The following is a 23,735-nucleotide window of genomic DNA, read 5'->3' on the forward strand; positions in this document are numbered from 1 at the left end:
CTGTCTGCGACTTCCCATCTGGATAAACTTTAACTAATGTCTCTGGGCCTCAGTTTCCTGGTCTGTAAAACAGGTCCAATGACTCCTACCTTAAGGGACTTTCATGTAAAATAAAATCAATAGAGGTAAAATGCCTCCAGCAGTGTTTGGCAAATGCTTGGTGTTCAACAAAGTCATTTGTTTATATCATACGTTTGTGCTAAGTCGCCTCAGCCGTGTCCAACTCTGTGTGACCCCATGGACTATAGTCCTCCAGGCTCCTCTGTCCATGGGATTTTCTCCAGGGAAGAATATTAGAGTTGGTTGCCATTCACTTCTCCAGGGGGTCTTCTCTACCCAGGGACCAAACCCTCGTCTCTTAGATCTACTGCATTGGCAAGTGGGTGCTTTGGCACTAGTGCCACCTGGGAAGGCCCATATTATACATTTAGTGGACCCAAGCCCAACCAGCCTGCTTCCTCTCTCCCATGCCCACCCTGCATTTCCCCTTGTTCAAGCTCACTTTGCGGTATGAGTTTAGAAAAATGAGAGAACAGAGGCATGGGCAGAAAAGAAGTCCAGGCTAGGAGTTTTCCCACCCTCATCACGAGTGGCATGGGCAGAGGTCCTTCCTCCTCACCCTCCTGCTCTTTCAGAGAGTGGGGAGAAGGTTGCATTCATCCCCTGACATGGTTCAGCCAATAATCTCATACCCATCGTGATCAGGGACACACAGAAGTTTACAGAAAGAGGAAAGTCACTTCTTGTGTGTGCATGCTCAGTCGCTTCAGTCGTGTCCAACTCTTTGCAGCCCTGTGGACTGCAGCCTGCCAGGCTCCTCAGTCCATGGGATTTCCCAGGCAAGAATACTGGAGTGGGTTGCCATGCCCTCCTCCAGGGACCCCGGGATCGAACCCCTGCATCTCCTGCATTGCAGATTCTTTACCCCTGAGCCACGAGGGAAGCCCCAAGTCAGTTCTTAAAGACACGCTAATGATGCTAGGAAATCTAGAAAGTTAGTTACTTAAAATTGGCGTCTCTTGCTAAACAGATTTTAGACATATTAACTTTTTTGATGTCTCATTTCACAGTGCCTGCAGTATGCAACACATCGAGCGCTGTCCTGGACCCTAGGGGTCAGAGCCCTACCCTTGAGAACAGGAGAGTAGGGGGTGGGGGGGATGACACATTTACGCATATGGAAAACACGGTGAACTCTGCAGCAGCGCCAGCCTGACTTCTGTTCTTTCCTGGCCAAGCCCCACTTGCCACAGAAGGAGCTGGGGGAGGCAAGCAGTGGTACCCAGAGCCCGTTTTTGTCATTCAACAATTCCAATTATGTCCTAAGAAATTTTTGGAGGACAGTAACTATTAACTTTGGAAGAAACAAATTACCCAGAAATCATCACTGTTTTGTTTTTGCCAGACTCCCCCTTGGCATTACAAATTAGTTCTCACATTATTTCATAAAACGGTCTGAACTTTATAAATGCAATACAACTTAATTATCCCTCCCTAAAGTGTTTTCCACAGTTTAAGAAGTCTTTGAATGAAAGGGTATTTTGAGGGCTATACATTCACATACAAAAATAGCTATTATTATTAACCTAAGTTTTGTAAAGAATCCTCTTGCCAATGCAGGAGACCTGGGTTCCATCCCTGGGTAGGGAAGATCCTCTGGAGAAGGTAACAGCAACTTACTTCAGTATTCTTGTTTGGGAAATCCCATGGACAGAGAAGCCTGGCAGGCTACAGTCTGTGGGGTGGTCAAAGAGTTGGCTACAACTTGGTGACCAAACAACAACAAAGTTTCATGGGAATATTTTTTATGATACCCAAAACACTTGTTTTCTAGGGAATAAAAATTCAAACCCAGTTGTATTCATGTGCCTTCACTGCAGATTGAACATTAATGTTGCAAATCGTTTTGTCAAGAATGTGTTCCTAACAGGCACACCACACCCCTTTCTGGAAGTTGTCTGAGAGCATCCCAATCCCTGTAGGAAAAAATCCCATACTAAACTAGACATCAAGGACTCCCAAACCTCCTTCCCAGCTTGGCTGCTGCTCTGCAGGATTTACTCTGACACTTTATAAACAGACTGTATGAAAGAGATGTCTTGTCTGGTTTTACGAGTTATCATTCTTTTTTTTTTTTTTTCCAGAACAATTTCAGAAAAGACCACAAGCTTGTGACAGAGTGGATTTGTGATCTTATCCAATCATCTGGGCTGTTTGCAGAACTTCAGTAGGTGGCAGCGTTTTGTTGATAAATGTTTTGTTAGCCAAGTGAACTCATTTAGTGCAACTGTTGCAATATTAATAAACTGAACTTATGATCGCGTTTGCCAGGACCGAAAATATTGCCGTTCTATCCAGCGGGTGCTCTTATATGAACTGACAGCAGTGTTCATTGTATTAGAGATGGGAGGGGGGCTCGCACAATTGTAAGTGTGCTGTTATGAGCAGACAGGGATGGAGGCAGGCGAGGGGACTGGGAAACGAGGCTTGAGGTGAGAAGAGGGAACATAAAGGAACTAAGGTAAGATGCCAAGCCCACTGCCTGGCTGATTGTAACAAAACACTGGGCTGGCCCAAGTGTGCATTCCTTCCCAGGTGCCCCACTGCGGTTCGTACTGCCCACATAGAGTAATCTTGCAGGTCCCAAGGAAATGGTGTGAGGGCCATTGAGGAAGCAAGAAGCTCAGATCCCCTGCAGCAAACATGGGAAGGCTCACGGGGCTGAGTAACCCTGACACCCACGTTATGCAGCCTGTCAGTGCTTCAGACTTGTCTCCAGCTTCTCAGGGTCAGGACAGACAGGTTGCATTTACTTCTCCAAAAAAATTTTTTTAGAAGGACCCCCATGAGAAACTCTGGGGTGAATGAGCTTATTTTTATTGTAAACCGCTTCAAGCCATTTTATAGATGTTCAGTTCAGTTCAGTCACTCAGTCGTGTCTGACTCTTTGCGACCCCATGAATTGCAGCACGCCAGGCCTCCCTGTTCATCACCATCTCCCGGAGTTCACTCAGACTCATGTCCATCGAGTCAGTGATGCCATCCAGCCATCTCGTCCTCTGTCGTCTCCTTCTCCTCCTGCCCCCAATCCCTCCCAGCATCAGAGTCTTTTCCAATGAGTCAACTCTTCACATGAGGTGGCCAAAGTACTGGAGTTTCACCTTTAGCATCAGTCCTTCCAAAGAACACCCAGGGCTGATCTCCTTTAGAATGGACTGGTTGGATCTCCTTTATAGACGTTACCTCTCCAAATTACAACAACTTCTGCCAACTATTGTGACCAACAGGAGGAGTCCCAGAGTGGCATCTAGAAAGAGCTGACAGTACCTCCTTTACCAGAAGCCTCAAACTGTCCCTCAGGGCTCTGTGATCTGACCCCAATCCGTTGATCATCTCACCTTTCTTCACTGCCTTATCTAAACAAACCTTCCTTTGCAGATTATAAAGTCCTGTCTGGTAAACAGAGGCTTGGAAACTCTACAAAAAGTGCCCACTTTTGCAGGGGACCTGCAGAACCTATCAGCACACTAGAAGGTCTTCAGAGTGACTTGGACCAGCGGCTCAGGGCGGTTCCTTTTGAAAATGTTAGACATTGAGCCCAGAATATGCCTTGTGCTAGCGCTAAGTCACTTCAGTCGTGTCCGACTCTGTGAGACCTTACAGTGGACTGTAGCCTGCCAGACTCTGTCCATGGGATTCTGCAGACCAGAATACTGGAGTGGGTTGCCGTGCCCTCCTCCAGGGGAATCTCCCCCACTCAGGGATGGAACCTGTGCCTCTTACGTCTCCTGGATTGGGAGGCGGGTTCTTTACCACTAGCGCCACCTGGGAAACCCAGAATATGCATTCAGTTCAGTTCAGTCACTCAGTTGTGTCCGACTCATTGTGACCCCATGGACTGCAGCAGGCCAGGCTGCAGCAGGCCAGGCTTCCCTGTCCATCACCAACTCCTGGATCCAAATATGCCTTACACACTCTTAATTCTGGAACTTCCCTGCCGCCAACTCTTTCACCTGCTTGAGATGTCCCTTTTTCTACCTTCATCTGCCATAAAAGACATATTTCAAGAGTACATTTAAACCCTTCCTCAACAATAAAGCCTTCTCTGCCCACCTCAGCTGGAATGGACATCTTTCTTTCATGAGCATCCTTGGCAATTACCACTATGCCGGGTGCCTCATCCTGCTTTAGGTTAGTAAGACAGCATTAGCAGTGCAACTGGGCAGCGCTTTTTGAAAGCTCCATGCTATACGTGCCTATAGGCCATCAAGGAAAACTTGGCTAGCGCCTCATTTACAATGCTTCCCATTTACACCTTTTAGGCCATGTATTTTTGCCTTCTATTAAAGTTCTCAAAACACCCTGTGTGCAATGCTCTCCTTTCCTCTCCTGACTGTAAGCTCCTTGCATGCAAAGACCCATCATTATAATCTTTGTGTAACCCTAACACAGTAACTTAAACAAAAATGTCTTTTGCTTTAATTAGTGATGAAATGATGCTTTGATAGTCAAACCAGCACATTAGTCAGTCTCACCACAATCGGAGAAGGATTCCTCAATTCTCTTTTTCGAGATGTCACCTCTTTGAAATACCATGATTAAAATCCCCAGCAAGACAAGATCTATGCATTCCACCCCAGCCACTGCAGTGCAAGACCCAGGCTTCTGAATGGTTACCCTAATAACTTACTGAACAAATTGAAAATTATAGGATGCCTTTGTCTCCAAAATAGCCTGAAGCCTTTTTCTTAACATCAACTTTGTTCTTTCCACTCATAGTTTCTTGTTTCTATTTATAGTTTCTTATTTCTAATTTCTAAGGCAAAGCAAAGACCATTATATGAAGACATTCACCTCTTCCCTCCTTTCTGAATCCTCCTAATAGAATCAATCAAGAATTTTGGAAGATACTGAAGTCGGTATAGAATACATTAGCTGGTTCCATGTGATCCATGAGAGCACGTCCTCTTCCCTAAGGCTATCCCAAGTTACTACTTGGCATAAGTTAGAACAGAAGCCCATTTTCTTGCACAATGTCTATTGACCAATATAAAATGCTCTGGCAAGAGTTTTATTAGTTTATCATGTCAGAGGAGTCAGGTAAATTTAAGAACACATGACCTCCCACCTATAGGAGGCATCATCAGCACATCTCAGTATCTTCGGAGAACCCACAGTGACCACAGTGATGTCTTTGCTAAAGCTCTTTTGCAGAGAGGGAGAAGATGGCATGGCTCCAAGAGCAAACTGGCGTGTTTGAGCATGAAGCATTTCTACGGAAACCGTTCTTTATGACCTCCTCTTAGATACACAGTATGAGGCAGGAAGGAAAAGCAAAGGGCTCTGGTGGCATTAAGTTCCTCCAACATGTTTTCCAGATACTTCAGAGGTGCTTTTTGCTAAAACTCTCTCAGAGGTTTGGATGGGAAAACCACCATCCTTCAACTTCTGTCCCATAATCCATAAGGTCGTGTTTTCTCACATAACATTGTAGCTCAGATGACTACCTTCCCTCCATCCCAATCCCTCTCGACAAAACCAGCCAACTCCTGTGTGAGTGCAGGTACACACACACACACACACACACACACACACACACACACGGGTATCCTTGATCTGTAGATCTTCCTAACAAGAACAACATGTTTATGGTGAAGCTGAAAACTAAGTTTTACTTTAACAAAGATGCCCCAGAAATGCACGCCATAGCAATAACATAGTGTGGGTGCTTCTTCCCAATGTTTAGAGTCACAGCCAGACTCACTTGAGACCAAATCACCATCGAATGTCTACACTAGTCAATTAAATTCCGCTCATTCATTCTACTTAAGCTTCTAAGCTGCATTCTCTGAAACTTTGCATTTCAGTCAACCTAGCTCACCCGTTACACTCAGAGAACAACTCATTGCTCCATTCTCCCACACTTTGGCCCACACAGATTCCAACTCATCGAGGCGAGTAAAGAACTACACTATGGACTGAAGAAAATAGTATATCAGAACAAATGTTAATATCTTCCTAATGATGACAAAAATTAACTCCATAATTACGGGATGCTAGGCAGAAGTGTTTTTCATGACTTTCCCTCATAACAGTTTCTCACTCATATTGTTCACTCCCATGTAGCTGCACCATTACTGCTGGGGAATTAAAATTATTATACAGTGAAGAGTACACTACTCTCCTATTTTTCACATTTTATAATAATTGGCCTAATGGAAGGTCTATAATTAACATTGCCAGCCTTACATGAATGGCCACTGGACACAGTAGAAGTACAATTCTTAATTTTAGGGTGTAGCCTTATACATGTCAAGTCATAAAAAGGAAAAAGGGTCTGATTTTGATTGGCAACTTGTAAACTCTCACTAATGCCCTGAATAATGATAAAATCTTAAATCTGACATTTCAGCTTGTTCTCTCAAGGTGTCATATTTTAAATCCCTCCCTCCTGGAACATTGGGAAGCAAAGGCAATCGATTTTGCATCAGCGTGGCTCATTTGGCATGAAGAAACATTGCAAAATTCATCACAAGAGCCACTTGTTACTTCACAGTTGAGAGAAATTGTGCAGTTGTCTTGAATCCAAGGAACCAGCTGAGAGATGTGCCAGCAGGAGCAGTGGGCAGGAGTTTCAAATCTGAGTACCAGCCTCACTTCTATCCCAAGCTAGATGGCTTTATGCAAATCACTTTTCTTCTCTGAGTGTCTGTTGTCTTACTGGCAAGAAGAGGCCAGACACTGGCTAAGGATCCTCCAGTTTTAACATCAACGATGGTATTAGCATTCTGTGATGCTAATACTGGAATTCACAAACATTGTGTGACCGCCAAAGCCCACAGAATTTTTGGAAACCTTTCCCAACAGATCTGATGCCAAAGTGGGCCACTTAACCAGAGAAATAACAGGGGGCCACTGGAGTCATATCCACAAAGGACTCGAGTGATAAGGGTGAAGGACAAATTTTGTTATTCTCTTATTTCTACCATCTTGAAAAAAAATCCACTTTCCTCTCTATGTGCTACTTGTCTGCTCTCCTTCACAGCAAAAACCCATGAAAGACTTGTCTATACTTAACTGTCTCCAATTCCTCCTCTCTCATTCTCTCCTAAAATCTCAGCAGGTCGCCTTCACCTATGCCACTCCACTCCACTCAAGTTGCTCTTGTCAGAGTCAACAAAGACTTCCACATTGCTAAACCCAATCGCCAATTCTCAGTTTTCACCTTATTTGACCTTTCTCTACCCCCTCCACCTTGACATAATTTCCTCAATTAGCTTCCATGATACCATGTCTTCATTTTACTAACACTCCTTTGGCCTTTGCTTCTTTCTCCAGCTCCTCCAAACATCTCTGTAACCTCTCATTTTGGGAGAACTTCAAAATTCAGCTCTTAAATTTCTTCTTTATCAATAACTTTACTTTAAATACTATATATGCTAATGAACCTCAGTCGTTGTCAACTAGCTGAGATAGCTCCTTTGAACTTCAGACTCAGATATTTATCTGTCTGTTAATATTTGGATACCTAACAGCATCACAGATTTCCCATGTCAAGGAACTAAACTCCTGATGTCCTGTTTAAATTCTCACCCTCTCAGTAAGGGTTGTTTCATTCTTCCAGATGGTCAGGCCAAAGTTCATGGTGTGAGCCTTGACTCCTCCCTTCCTCTCACCTCCCGCTTATAATCAGCTGATAATGCCATTTATTCTACCTTAAAATGACATAAAGAATAAGGTCACTTGTCACTACCTCCACCACTAGCACCCTTTCTGAGCTAATGCCATGTCTCATCTGAGTTACGGCAGCGGCCTTCTGACCAATTTCTGCGCTTCTATCTTTCCTCTCTACAGACTACGGTCAATGTAGTCATTGAGTGGTTTTATTATACAGCCACTCAGACCAGGTCATCCCTCTCCTTAAAATCCTGCAATGGTTTCCCATCTCACTCAGATTAGAAACCAAAATCTCCTCTAAGACTTACAAGCAACAACTAATTTGCCCCAGTCGCCATCAATTCAGTGACTTCATCTTCACGTTCTCTCTTCCTTGTTGCTCACTCAGCTCCAACTGCCTCTCACCCTGGCCTCCTCGCTCCTGGAACACGCCTGCTGTAACACCGTCTCTAGGTCTTTGAGCAGCTATTTCCTTTGCCTGGACTCTCTGCCCACACCTCACTTCTGACCTATTCTTCAAGTATTAGCTCAACTGTCACCTTCCAATGAAGGCTACATGGCTCTGACTTCTCATTTATAATTACAATCCACCTTTCCTCCTTGCTTCATTTCCCATCCATGACTTACATTTTGCATAGCACTAATAAACTTCCATCCTAACATAACATCTAAAATTACTTACCCCAACTAGAATACAAGAGACTTGAAATCTTTGTTTAGTTGACTGCTACATCCCCAGCAGCTAGAAAAGTTCCTAGCACATAGTAGGTATTCAGTTATTATTGAATGACTACATCTCTCCATTCCCTGTTCCCCCAGAGCATTCAGATATTATCGTTTATGATAATCTGCTCTAATATAAATTTGAGGGGAATAGATTGTGAGGGGATTAATGTCCTATATCTAAGTATTTTATATATGGTGATCATAGTTTTATTTCACTTTGTATAATGGAAAAGTCCTAAATTTGATACCAGGGTAGACTGACTTCCAATTCTGGTCATGTTGCTTGTCAACTAAATAATCCTCAGGAAAAAAATAAATTTAATATTTATTTATTTATTTGGCTGCATCAGGTCTTAGCTGCAGCCAGAAAAACTTATGAGCCAATTGTGGAATTGATGTAATGAGGGAGTCTGCCACTCAGAGATTTTGAGAAACTGTGATGTATTGACCTGTATGGAGAACATAACACAGTGTCAGGCACACAATAGCTGCTCACTAAAAATGGTCTTATCTATTTGAAAATGCAAGAATTGATGGCCTTTCTGTATTAAAATTGCAGGAATTAATCAGGTGGCCCAGGGCTCACATTAATAATAACTAGGTTCGGTATATAAACCTGCTCTGCCCTAGCAAGTACTTTGATCATCTTACAAGAGAAATTTCTAGTATCAGCAGTCATGGAGGAGATTATTGCTGATGATGTAAGGAGAGACACAGAAGAGAAGGATGGGGCAGTCAGAGCACCCCCAGCCTCCTCACCTCTTGGGAACTGGCTCTCATTTGAACCCTCAGTATCTATGCATCTCTGTGCCGTCATGGAGTGAGAGGTGGATTCAAGAGCACATCCCTGACTTCTGTGACACAGAGAGGGATTGCCTTTGAAGGTGAAAATCCTACTGGAATGCCCCCCCACAGGGATTAAATGCAGGAAGAGAGGAAAGACAAGCAGGCAGGGAAAGGGTAGAACAAAGAGAGAGATGAAACAAAACCTGGGAATCATTTCTGGGGTAATAACTGCTGCATTATCACCTGAACGGCTAGCCTGCACGCCCTGTGGCATGTTAAGTGAGAAACTTCAAAGACTGTAAATATAAGAAAAATGAGAATGCTTGACCCTAACAGTTGGTATTCACAGGCAGGAGCAGTTGGCATATACAGACTCATATTCTCCAGCCCACACATGCGGAGAGACACTTCTTTCCAACACCCCCTTTCCTTTAATAAGCCAATAAATATTGATTCTGACCTGGTTGCCACTTGTTCCCCTAACATCTTCTTTCATTGCAAGTCTTCTCAAAACTATAAAAAGCTAATTTCCAGATTCCTGGTCTGGCCAGAAGGACTCAGTTTTTCAATCAGATCTCCCAGAGGTCTGATAGCAATCATTATGAATGAGCAAAGGCATTTTGTATTCTTCTCAGTTCAGATAGAGGGAGATGGGCTAGTTACCAATGGAGGCAAGGATGACATTAAAACACTGGTACCTGCTTCTCACCCTGGAAGATCACAGAAAATGTGAGGTCACAGCCTGACATCTAAAACGGCTCGCTGAGAAGTACAGCTTTCTGACTAAAACCATGATCGCAAAGTTTAAAATGATCTGTATTTTCCACTGCCAGGGTTTTTTCTCAGGCTATGAGAATTTTGAAGAACATGACTTTGAGCAACATATATAAAGATTAAATTTGAGTTTTAGAAAAGCATCTCACTTCTGGAGACTCTCAACCAACATTTTGAAGCGAGTGTTTTCATTTCGCAGTCTCTCAGTCAGCAATAAGAATATGCTGAGAAACTACTGTGTACCCAGGACTGAAGCAATAGGTCATCTGGGCAACGGAAGAGAATTATAAGACAGTCCTCTAGCTCAAACAGATACTAATTGGAGAGAAAAACATGCATGTACTTTCAGAGTGCTGGTTCTTAGTATTTGGGGGTCAAGGATCTGTGAGTGATGCTGAAGCTGAAGCTCCAACACTTTGGCCACCTGAGGTGAAGAGCCAACTCGTTGGAAAGAGCCTAATGCTGGGAACGATCAAAAGCAAAAGGAGAAGAGGGAAGTAGAGGATGAGACGGTTGGATGGCATCACTGACTCAATGGACACTGACTCAACTCCAGGAGTTTGTCCAGTGCAGGACAAGGGAGCCTGGCATCCTGCAGTCCATGGGGTCACAAAGAGTGGTCCTCAGCTTAGGGACTAAGCAATAACAGCAACAAGGATCTCTAAGAATATGATAGTAGTCACAGAAGTTCATCTTAGAAAAATTCAAATATGCATATAATTCTCTACATTTAGTTCATTTTTTAATATTTACTTATTCTTGGCTGTGCTGCCTCTTTCTTGCTGCTCAGGCTTTTCTCTAGTTGTGGAAAGCAGGGGCCACTCTCTCGCTGTGGCACCCAGGCTTCCCACTGCGGTGGCTTCTCTTGTTGTGGAGCACAGGCTTTAGAAAACAGCTTCAGTAGTTGGGGTGCATGAGCTCACATGCTCCACAGCATGTGGGATCTTCCCAGATCAGGGACTGAACCCATGGCTCCTGAGTTGGCAGGCAGATTCCTTACCGCTGGGCCATGAGGGAAGCCCTCTACTACATTTTAGAGGGTTCCCACATCCGATGAACCCTTGTGTGCCCCCAAGACAGGGTGAGACTTCCTATCACACCTCTGAGACACAGCACCCGTACTTTCTCTTTGGAAACACATGCCACGTGTTTGAAGCAGATTTTCTACTGTGTTGCTAGCATCTAGTAGAGTTCTGTCACATAATAAATATTGTTGACTGAATCAAGGCATCCATGAGTTTAGAATGCCGGCGCTGGAGAATGTTAAGGAACGTGATGATGATCAACCATCTGGGTCACACCCGGGGAAACACTGATCATAGTAAGTTGGAAAGGCATCATGAGAAGACATGAAATTTGACAAAAGGGTAGGATTTACGTGGGTAAGAAAATGAGCAAAGGCTTTCACCAAATCACAAAATGAGAATGAAGACTCTTGGCGGTGGGAGAATGAAGTGATGCTCTGGACTTGAGAAGCAAGGTGACATCTGTCCTCCTACTGTGTTGGAGAGGAGGTCTTTATTTTAAGGATACCTGGGGGGCCTGGAATCCATGAAAGCTGCAGAGAGGGGTTGGAAAGTAGGCAGAAACCTAGGAAATCCAGCATCTGAAACTCTTGAAACCAAAGCAAGACTGCACCACCGATGTGAAGAATCTCTTCTCCCAACATGCTTTTGATTTTGTGACCAGGAGGCAAATTCTGGGGACCCAGCACTGATAGGGTGAACTCAGGTCACAAGCCTGCCCCAAGTGTACCACAAGCAAACACATAAAGAAAGAATTTTCCACCCACATCTTCTGTATTGGAAGTGGCACAAGAAGAAGGCATAAGAGGCAGGCACTAAGAATTGCTCTACCATAATATACATGAAGCGGTTCTCTCCAAATGCAAATCAGATGCCAACAGCAATTAGAGGAATAATGTAAATGTCAGAAAGCCAAAACCAACACATTTCTGAGTGACCTGGAGCAAGGTACCTAAAGTACCTTCCTGGGCCTGTTACATCATATGTAAAAATGTGGATGGGTGTAATAAAAACTGCCTCAGCATTTGGGGAAAATTAAATGAGATAATTTATGAACAGCTTTTAGCTTGGTGCCTAATGTATGTACCACACATGTCTATTATTATTGTTGCTGTTGTTATGTATCACTGAACTGGATATGGAGGAACAGATTTGGACATCCATGCGTATTTAACTGCAAATTTCCAAATGTATTCTCTATGTGGTTCCGCACCCTGCAGACACAGAGGGAAATGAAGAAAGTAAAGCTGTTGAATTGATAAACACTACACATAGTCACAGCCCACTCACTCACCTTCTAAGGAAGAGATCACCATCATTACCTACGTTGCAAAAAACACAGTCTTTCTTCAGTCAGCCTTCCTTTCTTCCAGGCTCTCTCAGCTTTATCCAATATCTAAACAGCAAAGACGTCTCCCAACTTTACTATTTCCCAGAGCCTGGAGTTGAGATTTTTCTTATTCTTCCACACCCCTCCAAAGTCCAGGCTGGTTGTCTGCCCTCAAGAAGGCTCTCCCCGATAGGCAGAAAGAGGTTCAAAATGCCCCCGGTCTGCCACAACCCCTTTGCCTTTGAACCTACAACAGGACTGTGTCTTTACCCAATAGTGACTTGAAGTGGATGTGTACACAGCGAAGTAACAAGTCCTGGAAAGACCTGATTAAAAACTGCTATTGTTATTTGACTCACTTTTAAATGCTCCAGAGCCCCTCCACGAGGTATATTTGTTCATTTCCTTCCATGTCTGTTAAGGATCTTCACTTTGAAGCAACTACGTAATATTAACCCATGGCAGGGAAGGTATGAGGGAGTCTCCCTCACAGACACTTTAACTGGTCTCTAACATGTCTGAGTGGATGCAGTTCTTCCCGGAGAAAAACATCCACCATCTTTTCCCTATATTCCTGCCTCCTCTCTGACGCCTGGAGAGTGTGTGTAACAGTGAGGGATGAACCAGGCATTGGGGAATGAGGTCAAAGTTGTTAGGCGTTAGAAGAAACCTTATCTTGCTTCCTTTTCCCACTTTTCCAAGCTTCTATTTCCAGCCTTTTATTTCCCAGATACAAAATATATGAAGCAATATGACGTCCCTAGTGGCTCAGATGGTAAAGCGTCTGCCTACAAGGCGGGAGACCCGGGTTTTATCCCTGGCTTGGGAAGATCCCCTGGAGAAGGAAATGGCAACCCACTCCAGCGTTCTTGCCTGGAGAATCCCATGGATAGAGGATCCTGGTGGGCTACAGTCCATGGGGTCGCAAAGAGTTGGACATGACTGAGCGACTTCACTTTCACTTTCACGACTGGCCAAAGACTTTGAATAGTTCTTCTCATATCAGCGACCAACACATTGAATATCAAACTGTAACCATCTTCATAACTGCCTATTACTTCCTGCCAAGAAGCAATTACAAAGTTTTCATGCATTCTTAAAAGGCTCCTTGTCCTGTCAAACATGGCATCCTGACTCCTTTGTTGAAAGGAGCTCCCATCCAACAAATGAAGTAAGAACACCCATCTTATCTTCGATAACCAAATACTAACTGAAACTTAGGGCCCCGATGTGGTTTGATAATGACTTTCCGTCATCTTGAGCTGCCTGTGTAGGGCCTTTTCTAAATCAGCAAAGATGGACACGACCAAAAATATATGGAAGGCCAAGCCGGGCATAATCAGAAAACCAAGGGACATTCTGAATGTACAAGGCTGAGGATCACTCACAAAGATGTTGATGTCCTAATGTCTGCTCATTTATCTGCTTAAATCAAACGGTTAGTGGAGAAAGAGTAGGGGAGGAGGAGGAAGCCTGGGCATGATTAACAATAGGTGCAAGACAGGATGAACTAGATGAAACTGCTCCATATGCAAATTACACAAGTCTGATTGCATCAAACCATGCGCAGTTTAATGAGGATAGTAAGATGCCTTTATCTCTACTTGGATATGATCCTAAAAGGAAGACGGTTCCCAGATAAAGCACAGTGTAATAAGGAGATTTTTCATTACAAACTCGAGGAGCATTTGCATTTCTCTCCCTCGGCTCAGGCCTTCCCTCTGTTTTGCACTCAGTCTCTTTCCATCTCTCGCTTCTGTTTTGCCCTCCCTCCATCAAACTCCCTCTCCGTGCTCCCACCAGCCTGTCTCTGATCCACATGGCTATTCTGATGCCTTTTTTTTTTTTTTGGTAATTGAAGTCAGTAAACATTTGCATGTTGTTGGCATATATTTTAGGAATGTGTATAGTCAGTGCAAATTAAAGAGAGTCCTACACAGATGAGATGAAAATCTTTAAAATGTGATCTGAGAAGTTATTTATCTCGGAGGATTTTCAATTTGTTTAATGCTGTCATGTTTTAAAATTCTTTAATTGGGTTATTTAACTATGTCCTGGTAATCGACTCTTCCAGTTTTTCATTTTCGTCTTATTGGATTGCTGTGTAGGCTTACAGCACAGGCTATGAGCTTTGAAGCCCTTTTCCACCTCCTACTAACATCTAACCTTGGGTGAGTCATCTCTCTGCCTTCATTTTCCTAGCCTATGAAATGGAGACAATAATTTCACAAAAGTATACAATGCATGTAAAGCTCAGCACAGAGCTTGGCACACTGTGCTTGCTCACTCATAGTTGTTACTCTTCACAGCACAACTCTTCCAGAAGTAGTAAATCTGTAGCTACATGTCCGGTATGATGGTGTTGGTTTAGTCGCTCAGTCATGTCCAACTCTTTGTTACCCCATGGACTGTAACCCACCAGGTTCTTCTGTCCATGGGATTTCCCAGGCAAGAATACTGGAGTGGGTTGCCATTTCCTTCTACAGGGGGGTCTTCCCAAGCCAGGGAATGCCACGTCTTCTGCATTGGCAGGCGGATTCCTTACCACTGAGCCACCAGGGAAGCCCACGTGTCTGGTATACACACACTAAATTGTCTTTTGTGGACCAGTAAGGGAATTCTAGGGCATGCAATTCAGTTAAGCCATCCTGACACAATCCAGATCGTACACAGGCACACACGTGTGTACATGTATATTTTGTGTGTGTACATGTGTTTTTTGTGCATTTATGTGCATACACATATGTATGTGTATGTGAGGACTTCCTGCTCCTGCACTGACACAGAAAAAACAGCCCCGTATGGATTGTGTGAGCTGCTTCCAAAATTGCAGATAAGGTTGAATCCCTACTTGATTATTTGTGTATTTCTTTGAAATGTAATTAATACCTTAGATTAAACATAATCACTCTCAAATGAGATAAAATTGTGCAAAATAAGTATTTTATTGGTTAAGAAATGCTGCATAGAATTTACTTCTTTATGATTACTCTGAAACTGAAACCTCATTGGAGGCTAAACCAGGTTTGATTTGTTTCAATTTCCTGCTTTTAACACTGAGCCTAATCCTTTCAAAGTTTTTGATAAATGGGGGTGGGGGGATTACAATTGCTGTGATAGGAAGATTCCAGTGACAGGAATTTTGTGCATGGGAGAGGTGGCTAGGTACAACTGACAAACAGTAAACTGTACATATTTAAATTATAAAATTGTTTACATTTTGATATATGTATTTAACCATGAAACCATCACCAAAATCAAGGCAGTGAACATATCCATCACCTGCACACGCCCCATCTCTGTGCCCCTTGGTATTCCTTCATTCTATGTCTTTCCCTGCTGGTCCTCACAAAAACATGACCTGCTTTCTGTCAATGCAGATGAATTTGCTATTTCCAGTATTTTGTATAAATGGAATCACACAGTTTGGATTTTTTTTGCGGGGGGGGCGGGGTGTCTGGCTTTTTTCATTCAGGATATTCATTTTGACATTTATGCTGTTGTGTGTATCAGTAATCCATTGTTTTTTATTAATAAGTAATATTCCATAACACAAATATGCCAGAAAAATTTTTCTTGACCATTCACTAGTCTGTAACATTTTTGGCTGTTTACAAACAAACCTGCTGTGAATACGCCTATGTAATCATGTCTGTGGACATCTGCTCATTGTTCTCCTGGGTAGAATGACTGGATCGTCTTGAAGGTATGTGGTTAAAGTTTTAGGAAGCTATCAGAGTCGTTACACCATTTCATATTTTTTCCAGCAATCCGTGAGGGTTCCAGGTCCTCCACATCCTTACCACCATGATATTGTTCATCTTTGAAAATTGGTACATTCTAACACGTTTGTTCTCTCTCTGCTCTTCTTAACTGGAAATCTATCTTTTCCAATATAGGTGTTTGATACTGTAAGTTTTTCCATGATGCCACTTTGTATCTTACAAATATTGGCATGTCGTATTTCCTCTTATTTTCCAGATCAGAATTTTTTCTGACTTCACTTCTGATTTTTCTTTTGCTTCAATGGTTATTTAGAAGTATGTTATGTAGTTTAGAAATATTTGGGCACATTCCAGAGATTTTTTTTGTTACTCGTTTCTAACATTTCAATAGTGATCTGAAAATCTGCTTTGTATTACTTAGATCTTTTAAAACATACTGAGACCTGTTTTATGGCCCAGATACAGTCTGTCTTGGTAAATGTTCTGTATACACTTGAAAATAACGAAACTCGTGGTGCTAATGGGTGGAGTTCTATAAATATCAGGTAGATAGGGATGGCTGATGGTGTTGTTCAAGTTTTATACTTCCTTACTGATTTTCTATCTGCTTGTTTTGTCAGTTATTAAGAGGGGAACATTCCACTGTAGGGGAAAACTCCCACTGTAATTGTGGATTTTTCGATTTTTCCTACATCAGTTATATTAGTGTTTGCTCATGTTTTCTGTATTTTTTAATTGGGTGCATTTATGTTTGAGACTTAGTGTTCTCTTGATAAACTGACTCCTTTGTTATTCTGAAATGATCTTCTTTGTCCCTGGTAATCTCCTTTGTTCTGAAATATACTTTGTCTGATAATAATATAGTTTTTCCAGATTTCCTTTGATTACTGTTAGTATAGTATATTGTTTTCCATCCTTTTACTCTATTATTGTCCTCATATTTAATGTGTGTTTTTGAAAATAGCAAATAGTTGGGTGTTGCTTTGGTATTCAATCTGACCATCTCTTTGTGGTTTTAGACCACTAATATTTAATGTGATTATCAATATGCTTATGTTTAAGTCTATCATCTTACACTTTGCTTTCTGACTGTTCCATCTGTACTTTTTACTGCCTTTTTTCATTAATAATTTTTATAATTTTACTTTATCTCTTTTGTTGGCTTATTAGTTATAAATATGTTCTTATTGTAGTGGTGGTTGTAGAGTTTATAGAATACATTTTTAGCTTACTACAGTCTATCTTAAAGTCATATTATACTTATTTAATTTATGTAATTTTGTAATAGATTCTCTTTTATCCCATCATAATCATTATGCCAGTGTTGTCAAAAATTTCACATTTATGTGGATTGTTATTATTTCATTTAAACTTCAATTATATTTTAAAGAGGTTTAAATAATAAGAAAAAAAATCTGATGCATTTACCTATGTAGCTACTATTTCTGGTGCTCTTCATTCCTTGCTTCCATCCATAGAACCATCTGTTATTATTCTACTGCCTAAAAGACTGCATTTAACATTTTTTATGTTGCTCTGCTGGCAATGAATTCTTTCAGCTTTTGTACATGCGAAGAAGGCTTTATTTTGCTTTTGTTTTTGAAAAAATGTTTCTAATGGGTATAGAATTTTATGTTGACTTTTTTCTTTTTTTTTTTGGTTTTGAAATATAGTGCCCTGCCATCTTCTAACAAGTCTTCAGGGCCCCACCAAGCTGGGCTTGAATTCAGAGCAAGCCTTCCTGTTGTCTCCTGTTAGGAAAGAACACAAGCACCAGGCAACGGAACTGAACACAAGCCCAACTTAGCAAACACAGTGAGGATTCAGGATCCAGGAACATCCTGGGCAGCCCCATGTATGAGTCACCAAATCTGTTGGAACCAAGACTAACGCAAGATCCAGTACGCGATGAGGCCTGGAATCCTATTCTGCCCAGACTGACTCAATCCCGGGTCTCTAAATGGAAATTGTCCACTGATGGGTGGACCCTGAGGGGACTAGAGGAAAAACAGATAGGGAATACCCTGAGACTCACTAGAATAAAAATTTTAAGACATGATATGTATTTAAATTTAAATAGAATATGAATGACTCATTCACTGCATTTCTAGCCTTCTGTGATGTACATGAGGCTTTCACTCTATGAACAGAAGATGGATTTGCTTCATACAGTTTATAATTGAGACCTCAGCAGACTCAGAGTAAATAATAGACTGCACTGCACTCCTTGTTTGTGTTTATCTGAGTTATGCACAAGCATAGCTCCGCTGTTACAGGCAACTGTACCTACAATGACAGCAGCCAGTAAATGAATGAGCAAACCTATGTACCAGTGCGATTACAGAACATCTTGATCAAAATCTTTTTACATCCAAGATAGTAAGCACTGAATCATGATTTGTAAAGGGGTAAGAGTTACGTGCATTTGCAAAGTATTTGATTATTCAAAACAGTTCTTTGCTCTTATTGGTGAGGATCTTGGTGATAATTTGATTGTTGCCTGAGGTTTGAGAGAACTGAGAAAATCAATTTCATTCTTGTGGATGTTGTTCTTGAGTTATTAAATTATTTTAAAATTTAATTGCATTCTGAAGAGTTATTTTGGAGCCGTGATCCTATCAGAGTTCACAAGTGTGTAGATGGTGTCAATCATAGAGAAGAAACTCATCAGGAAGAAACCACAGGACTAGCAAGAGCAACTGTATGTTCTGGGTGGTTTGGCCTCAGGACACAGGGGCATTGCATTCAACATGTTTTTATCATTTTTCTGCATTTCAAATGGGTTTCCCTGGTGGCTCAGATGGTAAAGAATCTACCTGCAATGTGGGAGACCTGGGTTCGATCCCTGGGTTGGAAAGATCCCCTGGAAGAGAGCATGGCAACCCACTCCAGTATTCTTGCCTGAAAAATCCCCATGGACAGAGAAGCCTGGTGGGCTATGGTCCATGGGGTCACAAAGAGTTGGACATGACAGCAACTAAGCACAGCACAAGCACAGCATTTCAAATAAAGTTTCTAATGGAAGTTTTGATAGCTGCTATAAACAATTCATGATACCTTGCATATATGCACATGTGCAGGCTGAGTCACTCCAGTCATGTCCAACTCTTTGCCACTCAACAGACTATAGCCTGCCAGGGTCCTCTGTCCACAGGATTCTCCAGGTAAAAATACTGGAGTGGGTTGCCATGCCCTCCACCAGAGGATCTTCCTGACCCAGGGATCGAACCCATGTCTCTTACATCTCCTGCATGGGCAGGCAGGTTCTTTACCACTAGTGCCACCTGGGAAGCTCCCTTGTATATATATCTGCAGATATTTACATTTATGACCCAGGATGTTATGCTGCCCTCATTCTTAGATTACTCTCTCGTGTTATTTGACCTAAGTAGACTGTAAGCCCTCATTGGATAAGAATCATGTGTTATAATTCTTCTAAGGCTGTGTACAAATTTACAAAATAGCAATTGCCTTTTAAAATTAATTATATTTTTAATGCCGTTCTTTGGTCTATTACTCAAATGAGAACTCCAACTTGAATTGCCACCTGTGAATCAAAACAAAGGCTCAAACCTTCTTAGGAGAAGCAAAAGCAGTGAGCAACACTTACCATCAAAGCCCAAAGCTAAAATTTTAACTAACTTATTTTTTGGCAAATGATAGCCCCTATGAGTGTTGCACACTCTCTGTCAAAGTCCTTGAAATATTTAGTAATTCTAAGATATGTAGAGAAGAGTAAGTAAAAATAAAACACATTGCTTTGTGCATGTGATGTTATTCTGTCTATATTTTAGACAGCTACGCAACTAATGAATCCTGGGACCTCATGTGGCCTGGTTTCTGTATGGAATCTTAACAAAGACACATAGCCTAGCAGCTGAAAAGTAAACTTGAAAAGAGAACTCTAATATTTACTTATGTTTCTAGAAAAGCGTCAAAAGGGAACCAATTAATAATATACCACGCTGCTCAAATTTTTTTCCTTCTTCCCTCAATTCTGCTCTTCATAGTTTCTCACATCCCGCATCCAAAACTGACTCCCAGTCCGAGCCATATTGCTATTTCTTATCTTCTCCTATCTCTGATCTTTACCTAGGAGTCAGGCTAGCTTCTCTTGCTTTGTCCTCCCATCAATCCCTGGGCCTCTGTGGCCTTCTCTTCCTCCTAATTCAACAACAGAGAAGATCTGGAACCAGGTTACTAAAGCTTCATTTTTAATGGAGGAAGGGTAGGGAGGGAAGTAAGGTATTGAAATGGGGCTTCCTTGGTGGCTCTGATGGTAAAGAATCCACCTACAATGCAGGAAGCTGGGGTTCAATCTCTGGCTCAAGAACATCCCCTGGGGACGGAAAAGGCTGCCCACTCCAGTATTCTTTAAATTCAACCATTCAAAAAAAAAAAATCATATCTTGCCACATGGAACCAGAATCTAAGGGAAGGAGACAGTTTGGCAGATTTTGACTATATGTGGCAGAAAAGCAAGGTCCTAACAATACAGCAATGCAATTATCTGATAATTCAGTAATACTGATATTATTACCTCAGTGCTCCAACTCAAATCAGTAAAGTGACATAGCTCCAAATAGCATAATTCAAGCCACACAAGCCTTGGTCCCAGGGGCAGCAAATAATACTGACCTCTCGCGCTTTGTACGACCCACAAGCTAGGAATGTTTTACACCTCCAAGTGGTTGGAAAAAATCAGTAGAAGGGTATTTTGTGACACACAAAAATTACGTGTAATTCGAATTTCAGGGTCTACAATAAAAGTCGTATTGGAACCCAGGCACTGCGTTCATCTACAGACTCCGGCTGCCTTCACACTACAACTGCAAAGTTAATTATTTGTCACGGAGATGGTTTGTTCCACAAAGCCTAAAATACTATCTGGCTTTTTATGGAAAAAGCTTGCTGACCCCTGCTTATCTCAGAACGCTCCAGTCCTACTTTGTTCAGGAAATTACACTGGTGTCTGCTTAATATTTTGACTCCAGAATATCATTCTGTGCACCTTACATTCTGTGAAAAATAGGACACCACAGAATTATTTGCCCTGGAAAACTTTAAGCCTCAAGATGGCTAAGTCCATGAAGAAAGTGCATATTTATAGGAGAAATACAGCCCTTGGTGCTCTGAATACTATTAATATTTTTGTTTTTATGAAAATAGGGCCAAGGACTTTTTTTTATTATTGTTATTATTAAAAAGTTAGTTAATAGCTAGACCAGAATTCATTTGCATGAATGACTGCCTTTGCTATTTCAATTGGATCCCAACTATCTTTCTTTCTGCTTATCACTGAAGAAGATATCCAATTATTTTCTATTAAATAGTGGTTCTATTCTACCCTAGAGATGGCCGTGCTGCATGCAGAGGAGGTGCTTGTGGGGAAAAAGGAGACCCATGTGAAGTCATCTTAACTCCCTTGAGAGGAGAAGCACCATGTAGCTACTGAATGCATTAGAAAAATAGAGGTTTCCTTAGTATTGCCGGATTGAACTTGCTACATTATATGCATCTTAAATTGTAACATTATTCCACTCTGGTCTTTTTCTCCCTTCTTCTTCTTTCTGCTTACCTCTTTAAATTTGGGTTTGGAATATCTCGTCTTGTTCCTGTTTCATGTAAAAGCCAACTTCACTCCCTCTGCACCACCATCCCACCCCCCTTCCTTGTCTACTCAAGTCACTTGAAAACATTAATTTACCCAGCCTTGGAGGGAAAAGTACTCTGAGAACGTCAAGGTTACCAAATGCAAAAGCTGTCTTTTATTTATTTCACAGTCTGTATACCGAGAGCACAGAATGGAAATTTCAATTGTACAGATGCGCCTGTGCTTAGAAGAAGCGTTAAAAACAAGCAATAGGACTTAAGACATTTTTTAAAAACAATATTATTCAGTTAATAGCCTTGTTTATACTAGCATAGCAGGCAGAAATGCACACTTAAAATTGATTAAAAAAGAAAATAACCACAAAAATATATTATTGTTAATGGGTCTGAAAAGCTAAATCACTGGCAGGCATTAAGTGGTTGGCATAGAGGGGGAAACATTTGAAGTTATCAAAGGAACAGTCTTGGTGTCAAAGAGAAAGAAGCCCCAGTTTAAAGAAGAGTTGAAGCTACTACTTTTAAATGGTGTGAATTTTCAAGTCATCTGCTGAAATTTGGAAGAAACCAAAATGTTGAAAAGTTGACAGCTGAAGGAGGAGGAATAATTGGTGAGATCTAAGAATGAATCAGAATGTTCTGGGGAGCAGAGCTTAGAGAGAGCAGGTCCCCTAAACTGGAGTTTCTCGTTTGTGTAAGAACGATAGTTTGGTCTTGAGGACAACAACACACACACACTCACTCACACACACACACACACACACTCACTCACACACTCACTCACACACACACTCACACTCGTGCACACTCACACACTCACACTCACACACTCACTCACACACACACACTCACTCACTCACTACCCTGGCATCCTACAGCAGTGTTTCAGGACTTAAGCTGGTAGGTAACAGATAGACAGCATACTTTAGGTTCTGACATAGGTCAGAAAAGTAGACGTAAATCCTGGCTCCACCACCCATCATCTGTGTGAAGGATTAGGCAGTGCTACAGCCTGAATCACATCATGCACCCCCCAAATTCACATGCTGAGGTCCTAGCCTCCAGGTACCATACAAGGGGACTATGAAGAAGGTGAAATGAGGCCTCAGGGTGGGGCTTAAACCAATCTGACTGGTGTTCTTATAAGAAGAAGAAATTTTTAAAAAAACCACTAGACACACAAACAAGAAAAAATACCAGACATGACACGCATAGAGGAAAGACCGTGAACAGACACAGCAAGAAGCCAGCCACCAGGAGACAGGCCTCTTGGAGAAACCAACCCTGCCACACCTTAGTCTTCAACTTCTCGCCTCCAGACTTCAAGAAAATAAATTTTAATTTAAGCCACCAAGTCCGCATTTTGTTATGGGAGCTGGAGCTGACTAAGGTAGCAGGCAACCAGGTAACCAAAATATAAACTTCATGAGGGCAGAGGGTTATTGTTCCTCTGGTCAGCAGCCATATCCTCACAATCTTGACCAGTCTCCAGCATGTAGTGGGCTCTCACTAAGCCGTTGTTGAAGGAGTAAATAACTGAGCAAATGAGCCTCTATGTCCCTATTTCTGAACACAGAACCAGCATAATCCTTCCACACAAAGTCCTGGCCAGTACTGAAGATGATACACTGGTATGTGTTCGTTTGTCGGAAGGAGGAACCCCAAGTCCAAGGAGAGGGGGCTGCATGGGCACAGGAGAGCCAAGAGGAGCTACTCCATGTTCCAGGTCAGGAGGGGCAGCGGTGAGGAGATACCCCTCATCCAAGGTAAGGAGCAGCAGCTGCACTTTGCTGGAGCAGCCATGAAGAGATACCCCACGTCCAAGGTAAGAGAAACCCAAGTAACACGTAGGTGTTGCAAGAGGGCATCAGAGGGCAGACACACTGAAACCATAATCACAGAAAACTAGTCAGTCTAATCACACTAGGACCACAGCTGTGTCTAACTCAATGAAACTAAGCCATGCCTGTGGGGCCACCCAAGACGGGCGGGTCATGGTGGAGAGGTCTGACAGAATGTGGTCCACTGGAGAGGGGAATGGCAAACCACTTCAGTATTCCTGCCTTGAGAACCCCATGAACA

Source organism: Capra hircus, chromosome 9 (assembly GCF_001704415.2).
Source record: "Capra hircus breed San Clemente chromosome 9, ASM170441v1, whole genome shotgun sequence".
Taxonomy (NCBI): Eukaryota; Metazoa; Chordata; class Mammalia; order Artiodactyla; family Bovidae; genus Capra; species Capra hircus.